The sequence below is a fragment of the Nyctereutes procyonoides genome, unplaced genomic scaffold (assembly GCF_905146905.1).
Source record: "Nyctereutes procyonoides isolate TBG_1078 unplaced genomic scaffold, NYPRO_anot_genome, whole genome shotgun sequence".
Taxonomy (NCBI): Eukaryota; Metazoa; Chordata; class Mammalia; order Carnivora; family Canidae; genus Nyctereutes; species Nyctereutes procyonoides.
Window position 1 is genome coordinate 50,360,321 of NW_026575146.1, and position 18,914 is coordinate 50,379,234.

At 37.6% G+C, this 18,914-nt stretch overlaps 1 pseudogene; it reads right to left on the bottom strand.

The window, feature by feature from the left end:
- Positions 1–18,066: 18,066 nt before the first annotated feature.
- Positions 18,067–18,452, bottom strand: LOC129499708 (60S ribosomal protein L31-like; annotated as a pseudogene).
- Between the last annotated feature and the right edge of the window lie 462 nt (positions 18,453–18,914).

Consider the following 18,914-nt stretch of genomic DNA (forward strand, 5'->3'; position numbering starts at 1 on the left):
AGGGGAGGGGTGAATACTTACACTTCCATGGCATTAACATAAATAAAATGCAATGCAATTCAAAGGAGACAATTTTTCTTTAGCTAAGCCTGGGGATGGGTAGACCACCTCAGGGAACAACTAGTGCTGGCTAGTTTTTCTGGCTTAGAAGAGCTGGTATATTTGAGGGATGACCAGCTTGTCTGGAGCAGGGTGAAAGGGGGGAAACCGGAACAGAAAAATAATGAGGGGGTAGAGTAGGAGTGCTGTTACAAAGAGTCATCTGGTTTCTTTTTTAGGACTTTGGCTTTTACTTTGAGTAAAACAAAGACATTGGATGATTTAAGTAGATAGGGGATATTGTCTGACAGGTGACAGATCATTCTGTGTGCTCACTTGAGAATATTCCAAAGAAAGCCAAGAAGGAAAATAGGCAGATCAGTTAGTAGACTACTGTAAAAAGTTCATATGAGAGAGGCCATGGTGATATCTACAATTTTAAACAATAGAATTAGCAGTGATGGTGGAGATTTATTAATATTATTGTTAAAAATAAAACAACAAGCTCAAAATGGAGTTGCTTATGCTCAATCTCAAATCTCCAAACTAGGACCTAACTGCACGATAGTTTTGATTCTCTTAAAAATGGAAACTTAAAACCAATCAGGAATCACCTGATCAGCCCTGATTAGATAATATGCCTGTTAGACTCCTGCCAGCCCCTAAAGCAAGGTGTGACCTTCCAATAACCAACTTGGATTTTTTTTTTTTGTCTAATATAACTTCCTTGTTCCCACTCCCTTCTGCCTTTAAAAGTTTTTCATTTTGTCCAGCTCCTTGGAGCTCCTTTCTGTTAAATTGGATGCTACAAAATTCATAAATTCTTGAATAGAGCCAATAAGATGTTTAGAATTTATTTAGCTTTGTTTTTTAACATCAAAAATTTTCAAGGTAGCAGGAAGATGAAGACAGAAAAATGAAAAACAATAAAAATATTTAACAAGTGAGTATTGTTTAAATGATGTGCTTATATAGTGAATATAATATAAATGTATATAATATGTAGAAAAAACATATAATGGCACATTAATGACACATTCAGTCATGATATCTGGCAGCATTAAGTAAATGTAGTAGGTAATAAAATAGACAAATTGTGTTTTGACAAATACAAAATATAAATCTATGTTATTTGCACTTATAATGCAAAGAAGATAGGGAGCATATACAATATACACACGGATTATGGCTGTTTTTAGATATTCTTAGCTCTCCTTCATTTATTTTTTTCTATGCTTAGAGATATTAGCTCATTTATTCTTTTGTTCAATCAGTACAGGAGTACTGGAGTAAGGACTACGTTGAAAATTCTGCCATTGGCTTTGAAAACGATTTAAAGATGAGTGAGACATAATTCTTATCATCAGTCTTTACAGTTTTATAGGTGGAGAGAAAAAAAAAGCATCACAGTGCACATATTGATATATCAAAAAAATATATATGCCACTACAACTAAATAAGCCCAAACAAAATACTGTGAGGGGTTATGAGGTGACAAATATTTAGCTGTTGGTGGCATTTGAGTTGGGCTATGAAATATCAGGGAGATGTTTTGACAATTTGTGGAATGGCATTCTCAGCTTAGAGAATAGAATTAGCAGAATTATAGAGGCAGGGATGTATATAACATGTTTGAGAAAATAAATTCTGTATAGCTAAAGTGTAAAGGAAGTAAATTACTATAGTATAAGAAGGTACATATAGATATGTATTTATGTATAGATATATATAATATAGTATAAAGAAGTATGTAGATATAGTAGAATAGAATCAGACATGAAGCTTAAAGGACTTAAAGTGACCAAAAATTATTGGTCATTGAAGAGAAGCTTATAGATGATAGACATTTGCATAAAATACACTTAACCTCCATAAATTTCTGTTTAAATATTAGCTAAAATCTATATTCAGGTTGCTTCTATTATTAATTTTAGACTTAGGCCACAAAACTGATATTTCTTAAGAAGAAAAATACCTTTATGACTTCCCTCTCTCCCAGAAATATTTACTGATTTATTTTGAGGTCTTCTAATACAAATGTACTGTAGAAAGCTATTTGTGGATTGAAATTTTTACCCTAGGCCCTCATGCACTGAATTTCTTCTGAGTAGCGGCTGGGAAAATCTGGCTTATTCTGTGTGAAGTTATTTGGAAGAATGAAAAGAATTGTTGCCCTCCAGAAGAACTTGGTAGTGACGTCTGTGGAGAGGAGCTGGGCATCTCCTTTAAATTCCGAGTGACTTAGGGCTGTGGAATGGAGCCAAAGCCAGCCTCCTGGCTGCCCTTTGTCACAGGGGTTTGTAAGTCTGCATTAGTCAACAGCACTCTGAGGGTCTGATTACTTACTTGTGAACATTTGCTCTTGGCTGTAAACTGGTAAATAAACAAAGGCTCTGCATGAGAGAGCAATGGCATTTTGGTAATTCTAGGAGAAAAAAAAGTCAATTTGAGCATTTGGTTATAAAGAGAGGAAACCAAGATGTTAAATTTTGCAGTCATTGGTACCCCCCCCCATTTGTAACCGACAGATTGGATTTAACACATGGAAACTGGAAGACTACTTGTCTTTAAAAAACGGTCTAATTACATTTGAAACTTAAGGGAAATAGAAGATTTCAGGATATTTTTGTTTTGAATTTGAAATTGGGGACAGCGCATGCACAGTTGTTTGTTTTCACACTTTATGGGAATGAATCACACCATGTCGACCGTGAGATTTAATTATGTATTTAGCAGAGAAGCTGGAGGTGTGCCAGTGTGATAGCTAAGCTGCTGGAATAGCCCATGCACAGTCCCTTCCAGTTTCTAGACACTGCAAACCTTTCCTAATAACACATTTAACATCAGAGATGGAATGGTGTTGATGAGATGCATCAAATCTCAGTGGAATGCTTTTGCCAGGAAACAAAATGCTGATATCAAAAGAAGGACATTCTTATAATGGGGAGCAAAGCTGCTGTACCTCTGGGCATAGGGTCTACCTTTAATTGAAGCAACTCGAGCAAAGCATGTCCTCTCTGCCTGCTCCCATTGTTCTTTTCGGCTATAGGTTGGTGCATGAACTCCCTCCATCCTAAACTCGCACATACACACACAACTTAGCAAATATTTAGAGCCTGGGGACCAAAGAATGAAATGAAACTTGAATTGTTTTACTGAAAAATTTACCAGTAGGTTAATGAGTTTTTTCAATACTCATTTTTAGAACTGGTTTGGGTGAGAAAATTCTTAGATTAATAGATGTTCAATTTTTTTTTCTTGATAACAGCTGACTATGTTAACATCTTTAGGAGGGATTCATGAGGGGTACTTACATGAACTGAAAAGGAGGAGGCAAGGCTTGATTTTTGACAAAAAAATATTTCCTCTTAAATGTGTCAGATCCAGTGTTTTCATTCTCAGATTCTTAAAAGTACTAGGACAAGACCAGAGTTGCTTTTTTCCTTAATATGTCAAAAGCCTAACAGAAGCCCTATACTTACTAGCATGAGAGAGCTGTAAGGTTAATGAAATATACATTTTTTTCTTGTTTGCTACAATTGTGTCACCCTGACTGTGGGTGATTATGTAGAGTTTCATTGTCCATGGTAGAAAATGATAAATAATATTTTATAATAAAAAATCTGGGATACAAAGACATGACCTCTAACATTTATATTCTTATGATTATTGTTGTCCACATCTACGTTTTTCTTGTCTCTAAATGGGGATGTGAATTCTACATAAATGCAACATAATGACTTTGGTCATAGATGGAGAAGTGAAGAACACAGATTCCTTCTGATTTGTGGTAAATTCTATATGGAAAAAAATATTTGGTCTTTTGATCCTTGGTTCCTCTGATTAAAGCTATTGAATTTATTCTTCTATAGTCTAGGTTATTGTTTGTGTGGGTTGTTGAAATTTGGTCTCGGTGAGTCTTCCTGTAGGCAATGATACAGATAATGTTTTAATAAGATGACTAATGGAACGTGTTTTGGATAACTTCCAGTGAATGGAGTGGAATTGCTTTTGATTGGGAATGATGCATTCTTTGTGCTGGTGATGCTAAATGGGCACATTAAAGACTAAGATTGTCCAAGTAGGGTTGTAATGTGATTGGTTAAATTATGTAAATGGCACCCTGCTGATACTGGACTATAAAAAAGTCATTCAAAGATGAGTCTTTGAAAATATGTGACATTAGTTAAAAAGAGAGAGAGAGACCAAGAAAGTCATTCATGACCATGGATAGAATTATGCCTCTGTGGTTGATAGGCAGGGCAGCACCACTCAGCCATGAGCCCCTTTAAAGAATCCCCTGCCTTAGCTGACACATCCAAGGTCATGGCCTTTTCTAGGGCTGGACATTAGTAGGATGTGGAAAGGGGACACTTTCAAAAGCCTGGCCTCTCATCCCAGTTTGGGACACCTCCCAAATCAAGTCTGCCTTTAGAACTTCCCAAGAATTCAGCTGAGGCTTTCATTGAGAACATGTCACAGCTCAGTTCCTCCCTCTGCTCAGCCCTGTCTTTTTTTTTTTCTCTCTCTCTTCTATAGATGTTGATCACAAAGCATCCCTCTACAGCCTCCTGCACACTAATCCCTTCTGAGTCAGTTTCCCAAGAAACCTAACTTGCAGCAGCCTCCACATCTACAAATGAAAGGGCAAATCCTGGCTGCTTTTATGTCTCACGTATACAGTCTGGGGCCTTGTAGCATAGCCTGACTTGGGAGGTGCGGTAGCCAGCCTACCTTCTTATACTTAGTCTGGGTTGTCTTTTTGACTATATCTAGCTATATGTGCTAAATCAACCTCTGTGGTCATAACAAACCCTAAGACATTCATGTATTCCATTTCAATTACCTTGAGGCAGATTCCCTGTCCTCCCCCTTCTCTGTATATTTGGATCCAAAGCATGTGAGGTGATTTCCACTGAACCTAAGCCATAACCAAAATCCAGCAGAGTCATCATGGTCTTTCCAGCTAAGTGGCCTACTTTGAGTATCAGAATTCACATATAAATAGCGTTCAACACCTATTCTGTTTTCCAGAAGATATTTCTTTGGCTCCCAGATGTGGAAAGCATCATCATGTTAGGAGCTAGGAAATGTTTTGTCATTTCTGTTATGTGCGAAGAATAATATTTAAAATATTTCCCTGAATTTGTTATTTTCCATCTTGCTTTGCAATTTCTATCATTTGTAAGCTTAAGTTGGTTTCTCTATGTATGTTTTCGGTGTGCCTGATTAAACCTGTTATTGTGGTTTTATTTTGACACTCTTGGTGTCAATTTTCAGGAAACACCTGTCTAAAGAACAACGCAGAGCTCATCCTACAGGAGCAAGCCAGCCATCTCTGCCAGGCGTAGTAGAATTCTAGCATCTGTGTGTTCAGGCCAAATGGTGCCTGTACCAGTTTGAATTAATTTACTTATTGTTCAATTGGAGGAAATTCATGATATAAAGATATGTTTATCAAGAGACCATTTTTTGCCAAACCAATTTCAAAGTGTTCCTGGAATGTTTATTGATTATTGACTCAGAACCTCCTCTCAGTGTAGCAAATCTCCCATTATACCTTTTAGATCACCGACTCAAAACTTGATTAACCATGTCCCTAGCTAATAAGTGATGTGTTGCATCATGTGAAAAGACAGTACCCTTCTTCAGATATCTTTTCCTAGTTAGCTTTCATTTGTAAGTAGTGGAGAAAATGAGCTTTTATCTGTGGAAAAGATCCTTCTTCATAGGTATCTTTTCTCTGTTTTCTTGGCATATAACACACGCTCACCTCCCGATTAAAAAATGATAATAATTAGTAGAAGAGGTGACTTTCAATCTATACCTTCAAGTGTACATGCAATGTTCCATGTCTTTCTTTTTCTATGAGTGAACTAAAAGCCAAATTCTGAGGATCTTTCCTGCTGTGATGATGGGAAGCTTGATTTCTTTCTTCTTTTGTTGGAGCTGTTCTCTCTTCCCTGAATTGGGATGTGAATCTGGGACCTTTTGCAAAAATAAAGTATTAGAAAGAAGGTCCCTTGTCTTTCATCCTGGGACATCTGTGTACTGGGCTGCATGTTTGCGTGCCCTCCAACTTCATATTTTGAGGCCTTAACACCCAGTATGATGGCATGGAGGGAGGACTTTGAGAGATAATTGGTTAGATTTGGTTTAGATTAGGTCATGAAGGTGGAGCCCTCATGATGAGAACAATGTTCTTATAAAAAGAGGAGGAAAGACGAGAGCTGTCTCTCTTTCTCTGCAGTGTGAGGATGCATTGGTACCTGCAAGCCCAGGAAGAGAATCTCTCATTAGGAACTGATTCTGCTGGCACTTTACTCTTGGCCTTCACAGCCTCCAGAAGTGTGAGAAATAATTATCTGTTGTTCAAGACACTTAGTCTATGGTATTTTGTTATAGCAGCTCAAATTGACTAATAGCATCTATCTACATTGATGACTGCTGAGATGTTCCTTGCTCCTGTCCGCATGGCCTCTGCATAGGTGGCATGTTTCTCCTCCTTCTGTGCCATACTTGTGACCTGGAGATCTCTGCCAGGCGGTGTGTGGTCTCATTTATTTGAAGCATTATGCAACACTTCTCTCAGATAGCGTTTCTGAGCAGTGCACAGTTTCTCTTACTCTTGAGACCTGTATGCTTACTCTACTTCTACTGGGTTCCCTGCATCTATTCCTTACACTTCAGAGTCCTTAAGAGTATATGCATTACACAGGAAAAATTCAGACAGACTTATAGGTAGGCAATTTCTATATCCACATTCTCTGAGATTCAGAAACCTTTAATTTTCTCAAGAGCAGATTATTTCCTTAATTAGTATTATTAGTAGTAATAGTAGTAGTAGTAGTAATACTGTGTTGGGGGGATCACAGATTTTAATATCTTAAAATATTTTCACCTACAAATCTTAGCAGCCATTTATTGACAGGCTTTTTCATTGTAGACAGGTAAATAAAGGAGGATGCAGGTGCCTTGTACAGTTTCTGACCAGCCAGTGGAGAGAACTTCTGAAGTTTCAGCATGAATATAGTGGTCTCGGATACCAATGATCAAAGATGGTTTTCCTGGGCAGCCTGGGTGGCTCAGTGGTTTAGTGCCGACTTCGCCCCAGGGTATGATCCTGGAGACCCGGGATCAAGTCCCACATCGGGCTCCCTGCATGGGGCCTGCTTCTCCCTCTGCCTGTGTCTCTGCCTCTCTCTCTCTCTCTGTGGGTGTGTCTCATGAATAAATACATAAAATCTTAAAAAAATTATTAAAAAAAAAGGATGGTTTTCCTGATGATAACAGAATACAAGGATGCTCAGTCACGGAGAACCAAAGGTCTTTCTCCAACACAGTGTTTAAGTCCTGACTAGCTGTGAGATCCAGGCATGTCACTTATCCTTTCTGTTCTTCAGTTTTCTAATCTGTAAAATGGGGCAATTTTAAAGTACTTAAAACAGTTTCTAACACATATTGTTGTTGCTGAAGTGATTGTCATGGCAATGATTGTTGAAGAAAATACCAGTACTGTTAGAAATGTAGGTCACCTCTCATCCCCTCCCCCATGGCAGGAAGGAAAGAATAATGGGGAGGAAATATTGAATCGACAGTGTATTTATCTAGATGGAATGGAATTAAAAGCAGAAGGAACTAAATTTACTTTGAATTGTTAAGATTAAGTTTCCTGACATCAAAGAAAATGGGTGTCTATAAATCCATTTTTCACAAGTGGGTCAAAGTGTCTATAAATTCATATCTTGCTATGATAATTAGATAATTACCTTTTAAAATAACATGTGGTTTATAATGCATCAGACACAAATACAGGATTTATTGGTAAGAACTAATCGATTCTAATTAGTTTGATACCTAATTTGGTTTTATGTTTCTCTCTACATTTTACCTTCAAATTGAAGACTCTTTACCTTAACATCTCATACAGTATAATCTGTTAAACATTTCTGGAGAAAGAAATATATCATTCCCTTGAAAGTTATTCATTCCAATCATAAAATGCCACAGGCTTTCTCCCCCCCCCCCAAGTCACCCTGCCCCCATTCAGAATTCTATAGGGGAAGAAATGATAGGGAGATGAAAGTCCTTTAAGACTTCTCCTTTTAAGAAATGAGACTCTCTTTTCCCTAATTTAATTAAAATAAACATGACTTGAGAAAGATCAAGAAATACCTGAAGGTTTAATTCTAGTTTCTCTCCATCTGTCAGACCCATATTTTGTGAAATGACCTAGCAGCTGTGCAGCATAGGCACCCTACACTAGTGTTCTCTTTTATACATGTATAAGACTCACGTTTTAGTAAATATTTTCAGTATTTTATTTATATCAGATATAGTCACCTTTTAAAAATGCCATTGAACATTCTGTGTTTTCCTTTGAAGGTGGCATATTGGAAAATGAAGTGAATCCTCTGGATATATTGTTGAGCTATGAGAAGATTTGGGAGCCTCTTCTGGTTCAAAACTAAGTATCAAATCGTATGAGGAGAATCACTTTTTGGTAATTGTGAGTGGGTCATGGTCTGCTCCTCTGTGGAGCAGCAAGCACATATTTTGTATGGTGTTAACAAAAAGGATTATAGGATTATAAGGCAAAGCAAAAGTAATATGATGATGATATCTGGAGATAAAGTGGAGATTCATTCATTCATTCATTCATTCAACTCTTCACATATTTACTGAGCACCTAGGCAGTCTTGGAGGAGGAGAGGGCATTGTTTAGATACAGATCTTGTTCTCAAGTACATTAATGCTTAGAGAATTTCTTAGTAGGGATGATGTAATGTGTGGCACCTGAGAGGAAGGAGCCAGGTTACTTCTTAAAGAGGGTGAGGGGGAGGATGTGTTGTTCTTCAAGCTTCCACGGAAGAGTTTTAAATCTGACCCTTGAAGGATAGATGAAATTTTACAATGTATTTATACAATATGTGTATTTTAGGGGAGGAATAGCATGGGTGCATTTGAAGGAGGCAGGAAAGTAGAGAGCATGTTCAGGGGGAGTGAGTGGTGCAAATGAAGTAAAAGATGATTAAAAAATAATATTTATTATAGTTGATAATAGTGTATCATTTCACATTCAAGAGTGAGCCTTAGAATTTCCCTGGGAGTATATAAATAGCTAAGAGGAATGTGGTAGTGTAGCCAGAGATGGCCAGCTGGCCTTTTTTCTAATAATTCATATAAAGTTTGCATTCTATTCCACAATACATTTGTTGTTTAATATAAACAATGTCTTAAAATTTTTTCAGGATAATGCCACTATCCTGTGGTTGCACATACCTGTTGGCATAGTGAGGATCTCATAGCCCTGGGTTTATGTGCTCTGAGTTTGAGAGGCATGGGCACATACTTGCTCAGATATGAGCAGCAGAAAATAAGAGTAGAAAGGAAGATTAATACCACATTGTAGTTGGCCTTGGGCAAGTGGTGCTAGGCTAAACCACTTGGAAGGAATTCTTTAGGTAGTGGGAAAATGATAGAAGATTTTGGAACAGAGCAGTCACAAGGCTTGAGTTTACTTTGGACAAGCAGGATTGGCTTGGTAGCAATATTTATGATAGACCAAGGGGAAAAGAAGGGAATGAGGAAGACCATTTAGTAGCTGCCAATGAAATTCGGGGTAGTGGCAGAGATAAGGTAACAAAAGCGAAGAAATTCAACACAGACTCTGAAGAGATGGAACTTGAAAATTGATTGGATATTGGCAGACAATAGTGAGAGAGGAGCATATTTTTCTTGACTTTGGTAACTGTGAGTTGGACAGCCTAAAGGTCCATTAGAAGACATAGGAAATGTGAGAGCCAGAGGAGCAAAACTGAAAGTAAAGGCTGATAAGTTCCACTTGAAACCACAGAATTTGAGGCAGCCAAGAGTCATTCTAAAGTCTGTCCTGCAGAAGCATGGGCAATTAAAAACAAAACAAAACAAAACAAAATAAAACACAAAAACTCCATTTATTCATTGAGGACTCTTGTATTTCCAATAAAAACTTAGATACATTTAATAATGATATGTCAACATTTCAAAGATATTTACATAGTTATTTAATCAATTTTCATTACTAATAAAATAATAATTAAAAAATTAATAGTAGAGATTTAGGGTCACTGGAATAAGATAAACTTTAAATTCCAATTAATACCTACAACATATTTTTGGTGTAGAGAAGTATGATAGTAGATCAATAAAACTCTTTTAAGAATAACTTATATTTTATTAGAATAAAATTATATGAGAGAAGTAAAATGAAAATATGAGTTCAAGAAGAAAAGGAAAGGTAAAATTCCAAATGGTAAAGAGTAGCATGTTCATGTAGGTTTAAAATAGATTGAGACATCATAGTTTCCATTGGATAAATTGAAAATTGATGTGAGCTTTATTTTGAAGTATAAGTATTTACAATATGCTGGAAATTGCATGCTTTCAGTTATTTATGCTAATAATGAAAAATTTTGGATATCAATTTAGAAAATGTAGGAGTGGAACATATTTATTCGAAGTTATTTTAGGAAATACACGAGCCAAAAAAAAAATTTGAAGAGCAGTACTCTAGCATATTGTATCACAGTTATTCTGGAATCCTCTCTTTGGATGCTGCTCCTCTGAATTTGTGTTTCTTCCTGCTGGTCTTTACTTTGTTTAGCCAACAGTGTCTAACCTTGTGGCTGGGGTCAGCATGGAGCATGTGGTCAGCAGGAATGTCACCAGGAATGAAGTACTGCTAACCCTTATGAGGCCTCTGAGGTCGAGGGAGTGGAGGTGGTTCAAGTAAATACCGAACATCTACCAGGCCTCATTCTGGGTCAAAATTGTGTTTCATCCTAGTTGTGTGGCCTTGGGCAAGTTACCCAACTTCTCTGGATCTCAACTATAAATAACTCATGGAGTTGCTGTACGGTTAAGTAAGATTATGTGTGTGGATTATTTTGTACTGTTTGGTACATGGAAGAACTCAAGAAATAGTATTTATTTTCAGTGCAACCAGTCCTTTCAGAGCAGGTGAGTTTATAAAGTTATATCACTTATTCTGCTTTCTTTTTCTCTTTTAAGCAAAACAAATCTTCCATTAAGTAAATAACCCAAATAATAAAGTGACAGTAGAATGTTAAAATAGGCATTTGTGACGTGTTTTGCTGTCTACCAACTATTAAGCACCTTTTTGATTACTAGAGTATTTCTCTACTGGTGAGCCAGAGCATCCTTAGGTAAAAGCCAGGAAGTATCCTTGTGGGTAGGCTACGAGTATGTTACTATGGCTTTATAAATCAGATGCATTTACTGAATACTCGGGGTGGGAGGTGAGTAGTGTTTCAAGAGGAGGTTTCGGCAGAGGCATGAAACATTCATTTGTGGCCACCTTAAAATATCTGGTGTAGAAGTGGTACTGGTGCTAGGACCATGGTGATGGCAGTGGAATCATGTTTCTGGTGGCCAGATGAATTTTAGCATCCAGTTCATGATAGCAGCTCTATCAGGTGATCATATGACTGATTCTGGGCAATTTATTTATTTGTTTATTTAAAAAAATTTTTCATTATTCATGACACACAGGGAGAGAGAGACAGAGACAGAGACACAGGCAGATAGAGAAGCAGGCTCCCTCTTGAGAGCCTGATGAGGAACTTGATCCCAGGACCCCGGGATCATGACCTGAACCAAAGGCAGGTGCTCATCCATTGAGCCTCCAGGTGTCTTCTTTCTGGATAGTTTATACATCTTCCCTGGAAGTTTAGCTCCTACTCTGAAACTCTACCTTTCTCATCTGTCCTGTAAGCCTCCAATATCCTTTTTTTAAAAAAAATTTTATCTATTTATGATAGTCACACGGGGGGGGGGTGGGCAGAGACACAGGCAGAGGGAGAAGCAGGCTCCATGCACCGGGAGCCCGACGTGGGATTCAATCCCGGGTCTCCAGGATCATGCCCCGGGCCAAAGGCAGGCGCCAAACCACTGTGCCACCCAGGGATCCCCCTCCAATATCCTTTTAACAAACTTCTTTGTCTGCTTACCCAGCCTACACTTCTCAGACTGAAGCAGACATACAACAGATAGTTTTATAAGACAGGCTTCTAAAGGAGCATGCACCTATCCTCTAACGTCCAATAACAGCTTATTCTTCCTCAGACTGTTTTAGAATCTCCTTTTATAGCATTGTATCCTTCACACATAGTTCCATCTTGTTGATGTCTATAAAACTCTAAGCTATGTGCATATTAGGAGGTGCATTCTTCTGGTCTTTTAAATGAAGAGTTCTCAACTGTGTGTCTGTTGCCAACACATTGGACCAATATGAAATCATACCCGTCATAGCAGCAATCTTGATGTAGTGGGACTGGGATTGGAGTGGGAGGGAAGGGCGCTGCAAATTGGGGAAACTGGGGTGAGTGGGAATATCCAGCAGATGATGTTATTTGAAAAATCTCAGAGCAGAATCTGATTTACTATTATTTACTCCTCACACTGTCTCTTTCTTTAGTTCTAGTTCTAATCTGGAGTTGAATTGTGTTTTGTAAAAGCTAGTTACAACTACAGGCTCTAGATAACAGTGAATAATTTTTGCATCCCCTTTTCATTGGTAGATGTAGGCAAAAAAAATGATGACATCCAGAAATAGGAGTCCCTGAGAGTGACTTTGTCCTATAATCTGTCCATCTTTGGAAATTAACATGTAAACCAAAAAAAAAAAAAAAAAGGCTGAGTGTTCTGATGAGGAAACATGAAAGTTGTACTGTATACACCACTTTTTTGTGTGTATTTATCTTTAATGGGTACAATATTTGATGTAGTCTATCTTTTGGGCCCTTCTTTACTTTTTCATTGATCAGAATATTGCTAATAACCACACGGTACACCTTTTAAAAAGACTTCTTCAGTTGCACTGATAAATGTAATATATATTTTTTCTTTAAATTTGCTCTAATGTGTGCACTAATTAATGAATAAACACACTGCAACCTCTTTATGAAAGCTGAGGGCAGAGTAAATGAGGCCTGTTATTTCAGAGGGCTTCAGATTTTATCTCTAATACTCAAGATTTCAAACTTGGATATTACATTAACCTTAGATATGCTAGTAATCAGTGTGGCCAGACAGCTGTCTCCTGATTACATATCTGAGAAGATAAATATGGTATTTATGCCAATCAAAGTCAACTCCAATTCACTTGTTGACTAGTCTCAAGCTTAATAGAGGGCTCTGCAAACAGAAGAAACTTAGGGGAAGTCAGCTGGAAATGAAAAAATTATTTACCCCCCAGCCATCTTCAGGCTAAAGATCCACAGTCCCTCAATACATTCGTTAAATGTGAGAAAGGCTGCAAAAACTTGGCAGGTTTACTGATATGTCATAACTTATGTAAGAATTGTCTGGTCTATGGAAAAAAAAGCCTCTCTCTCTCTCTCTCTCCCTCTTTCTTTTTTAATTGTGAAAACAATGTCATAACATTCAAGGGAGTTTGGCAAATAGAAGGGAAGATATCAATCATAATCTCAACATACAAACATTAAACCAAGTGCAATGTTTGTGGGTCTTATTCTTTGTTTTTAATTCAAATGGTAAGTTTCCCATTGTTGCAATCACAATGCACTCATAACAACCTTGTTCCTTCTTAGTAAAGTCAGTTTAGGAAGGATTTTTTTATGTGTTGTCATATTGCCTCATAATTAGCTATTTAAAAAAGTTACGTGGTTTTCAATTAAGCAGATATACTATAATTAATTGATTTAATTAGACTCTTACCTGTGGTTGCCTAATTTACTTTTAACGTTTTGAAATATAAAATATGTTTCCACGAATGTCTTGTGATCATTGTGCTTTCCATATTTGGGGTAACTTCTTCAAGATAAATTACCTGTTTATAGGGGTATCACAACTGTAAGTGCAGATGCAAGTCAGCCTTCTTGGTGGCAAGAAGCAGAAGGAATCTTTAAGTGATTGTAGGTCATTTGCTGAGAGGAGAGTGGAGTAGGCCAAAAATAGCTACGAGTAGGAATGAAAGAAAATTGACAAGTAATAATAGCTGCCATTTTCTTTTGGGCACTTGCTATGCGCTTGCTGATGTGGTGTTTTATGTGTACTGTCATATAATAGTTGTATAATTTTTCACCAACCCTCTGCAGCACCAGTTTAGGCAGAGTAAAATGTTGATATTGAAGTCTGGTATTTGCCAGATGGGACAACAGAAGGGTTATGGGAGAGGTCGAGGGGAGAGATGATGCTCCTCAGCTAGAAAGAAGTGGCCACAGAGTATGCCCATTTGAATATGCTGTGTGATGCTAAGGACAGATTTTTGCACCAAGCACTGGCTGAGTGGACCATAAATAAAAGGACAATTTTTTTTCAGACAACCTTTGTATTAACAGAAGAGACCTGACTTGGCCTTCTGATTTATTACATGACTAGGTAGGCAGCCACTCTTAATAAAATAAACTTCTAAGGTGGAAACAAAGTGGAAAAATAAATGTTTGACTGGTCATCATAAGAGAGGCCATGTAATCATCTTTAGCATCATCATCCCTGCTGATGAATGGGCATATTGCACAATGGCTCCTATACAGCCTTTAGGGCCAGCCTGCTTGAGAGAGATCTTGTATCTGTCACTTACCAGCTGGTAACCTCCAGCCAATTTATCTATACTTGGTTCACTCATCTGTAAAATGAGGTGCTAATGGTATAAACCTCATGAGATTGCTATGAGGATTACAAAGTCAAACTATATTTGAGCACTTAGAGAATCTAAGTTTGGGGTGGTCATCATTGTATGTTTATTATTATAATAATAACCATAATATATGATTCCTAAGTGCTAGCAATGTGACAGGTACGTTATTACTTTAGCTCATTTAGTTCTCACAAAAAGATTCTGCATTTTACAGATGAAAGAACTAGGGCTTAATGAAGGTAAGTCATTTGCCAAATGTCATCCCAATTTATAAATATCAGAGATAGGATTCAAATCCAAGACTGCTTGAACCCAAAGTCTTATTAGGCAACTTTCTTGATAATATCAATATTACAATGTTTACTTTTCTCTTTCTCTGTTTAAAAAAATGAAGTTCTTTTGGAGAACTATAGCAGATAGTAGCAGCTCCTCCATATTTCGTCAAATTTTTTTACCGTTTCTTGCCCATCAGCCCTGTTATGTTTTCCCTCACTACATCCAATATCAGTGTTTCTTTGGTAGAGGGCTGCCTTCAGGCTACTAAAGTCACTAGTATATCCATAGGCTCATTCAAATCGTAAAATAAACAGAATCACCAGGAGGGCTTGTTAAAAACAGATTCCTGGCCCCTTTTCCAGAGACTATGATTTTAGAGGTCCAGGGTGGGTTCCTAGAATTTCCATTTCTAAAGAGTTCTCAGATCTGAGAATCAGACCTTTGAGAACAACTGTCTTAGAATCTCCACATTAACTAATTATAACTGTTCAGTGTTACTATGAGAACAAACATTGTATCTTATCAAAGTAAAAACTCTAAAAAATTGTAAGATAGGGATGCCTGGGTGACTCAGCAGTTGGGTGCCTGCCTTTGGCTCAGGGCATGATCCTGGGGTCCTGGATCGAGTCCCACATCGGGCTCCTTGTGGGGAGCCTGCTTGTCCCTCTGCCTGTGTCTCTGCTTCTCTCTCTGTGTCTCTCATGAGTAAGTAAATAAAATCTTTAAAAAAATTTTTTTTGTAAGATAAACAGAATACTTCCTTTTGGTTTACCTTTGTCTAGTGTCTTTCTTTTCCTCCCTTTATGAATTTGTCATTTTTACATTGATTTAAGTATGTCTTTAAGTTGGCTTTTGCTTTTAACCTAACTGTATTTTGAATATGTGACTGAATATGTGAATATTCAGTCATTCACATATTCCAGTCATTCACATATTCCAGTCATTTTCTTAGTGTTTCTTCTTTCATCTTTTCCTACATTTTTGATGTTTTTGATTGTCTGACTTATTTTCCTTTTTTTCAGTTATTGTTGGTTTGATCAAGATATTGTTCAGTCAAATTTCCTGCATTTAATTTGGAGAGTTTACTGTCTGTGTTTTCATTCCAGTAATAGTTACCACCCTTTCCTTGCCCTCCTATCGATGTGCATATGACTATAAATGAAAGTTCTGCACAATGCACAGACATCTCCCTAGACCTATTGTGTCTCCCCAGGGCCAAGCTCTAATACCCTCCCCTCCAGTCTCATACCTCCTTTTCCTCTCTTTCCCTAGCCCTGTGATATCTTTGGAATCCTTTCACCTTTCTTCTCTCTCCATCCACCTTCAAGTCCTAGGGCTTGCTAAAATAGTTTGTTACTTAGTAGAATTCCAGAAATGTTGTTGTGCACTTCCACGTGCAAGTGGCAGTAGAAGAAATACAGAAGCAGTGGGTCCCTTGGCTTTCATTAAATCACAGCACTGAGACTTTTCTTCTTCCTCCTCCTCCCTTAATTAAAGGTTCATGCTCTGCAGGTGGCTACCTTGAGCTTTACTGTCTCAAAGGAGGTTAGCCTTGACTGTGGGATGTTCTCTGCAGAGGTATACTAGCAGCAGCAGAGATAGGAAAAGTTCCCAACCATAGAAACTTCCAGGAAGGCTGGCTATTGTTCACCTATTTCTCTGCCTGTTTGGAAAGATAACTGAAAAAAAACAGAGTGAGAGAACCGTTTATATATATGTGTATATATATATATATCTCAAACATCAAATACTGTATTTTATTTTAAGAAGGTAAGAAATTTCCAATGATGTGTGTCAGGCCTCACAGCAGCCTCAACACCCTCTGTTATACACTGACACCTCACCACCTCTGTTTCTTGATGTCTCTGTAGTTGGTCCTTTATCCATGAGGCTTCCTGAAGACCTCAGAGTCCTTGACAAAGCACAGGCACCTGTCTGGTTGCACCTAAATGAGTGTGTAGTTACCCTGCTGTTCTTCACACAACCAAAGTATGCTGCCCCCTAGTAAAGTAAAGAGAGCTGTCAAGGGGGTACTGGATTCACTTTTTGTCAGTTTGTTTCTGAGCTCTGCAGTCAGATTACATCATTGTCTTTACTGAGCCCTGTGAGGTATGCCCTCTAGTCTCAGAGAGATGCAACCATATTTGCTTGTGCAATTTTGCCCTGTTTCCTAATTTCCTTTAACATTTTAATTTGAAGGGTTTGCTGACTCTGCCACCATCTTCTCCTACCAGACAACCTTGAGGTGTGTCCCTGACACCATGAAATGGGGTTTGTTGAATGTAAGGCTTATGAATATTAAAAGCAGGAAATTTGCATGATTATAGTACATTCTTCATTGAAATTCTCTTTTGTTTGAGGATACAGCCTGTATCAGTGTATGAAACAATTAATTAATGAACCCCAATTGTTGAAAAAAGGGTGAAATAAAAAAGTGGGATTGTAACTTACCTAAGTGTTTTATAGTTTAGCAACCAGTTTATCTCTGAAATAAATTATCAACATCAACATAGTTTTAAGTTTTAATTGGCATCTCCTTTGGAATTTTGGACAATTCATTGGTATGAGGATTAAAAACAAAACAAAATGAAAAAAACACCCAGAAACTTGAGATTACAGTTTCCTTCAAAAACAGGGGAAACTTTTAATTATAGTTTTTCTTTTCTAAAATATGAAATGTTTCCAAAGACATGAGGCCCTCAATATTGAGTTGTGAGCTCACTCTGATGAGATGAAAGAAACCTGAGAAGAAACAAATGATGATACGTGATACCATAATGTGAACAGAGGTAATTTTTTTACTGAATACTGATACCTACATGAGAAAATTCAGTTCAATGTGAATGTTTTTCTTGAAAAAGTTAAAATAAATAGCAATAGGAGGGGAGAGAGAATGAAACAGAGGAGGAGAAACAGAGGGACAGAGAGGAGGATAGGGATATTCTTCCTACTTCATTTACCCACTTAATTCTGTGGAAGAGAAAGCCAACTCAGAAGACTCTTCATACCATTTTTCTGGCCCTGTTCTTTTATTTTTTTAAATTATTATTTTTTTTTGCAATTTTATACTTTTATTTGACAATCAGCGATTAGTTCTCATCCACATTAACAGTCTGTAGATTTTTGAAAGTGGTGACAGGTACGTAGGTAACCAGCATGTAGAGCTTGTTTGGTGAATCTTCATCCTCGCTGTGTTTTCTGGACAACTGCACACGGATACGGTATGGAACATTCCTTATTCCTTTGGCCCAGATAGCGTTATTGAGCCTGGTGTCCATGTGCACAACTGGAGCTCCCATCTCCTTCATGGCAAATTTCCAGATCTCTTTGAGTGCCCCTGGGGCACGCTTCTTGAAACCCACTCCTTGGATACGTTTGTTAATGTTGATGGTGTATTCTCTGGTCACTACCTGTTGATGGCAGAACGGCCCTCCTTTTTCTCGCCACCCTTCTTTGCAGGAGTCATTCTGCCAGGCCCTAGTTGGAAAGGAAAGGCCCTGTTCTTTTAAATGAGTACACTTTTCCAAAATGTATTATGTTTGAAATACTAACCTCATAGTGCTATGTAAATTAGAAAGTGCATTGAACCTGAGGCCAGAAGATCTTTAAACTGAAGAGCAGGCTGAAGGTCTAGTCCCTGTCTAGAAAATTTCTTAGTTAGCTGACCTTGGGAAAGTCAGCCATTCTGAATCCTACTTTCCTTTTTCTCACCAGGTTTTTGTGAGGCTCAAAAATGGTGGGCGTGCAACATCTCTGCTTTATTTTTTGACTCTTTCCAAAACTATTAAGTATTAGATAAATCTAAAGCGTTCTTTCATTTTTCCAATATTTATCCACGATCAGGGAGCTTTTCAAGTTTCAGTGATGTGTGTACTCCTATGGGAGCACCTGCAGAATGAATTTACAATTAATTACTTGTTTGGCTGCAGCAATAAAT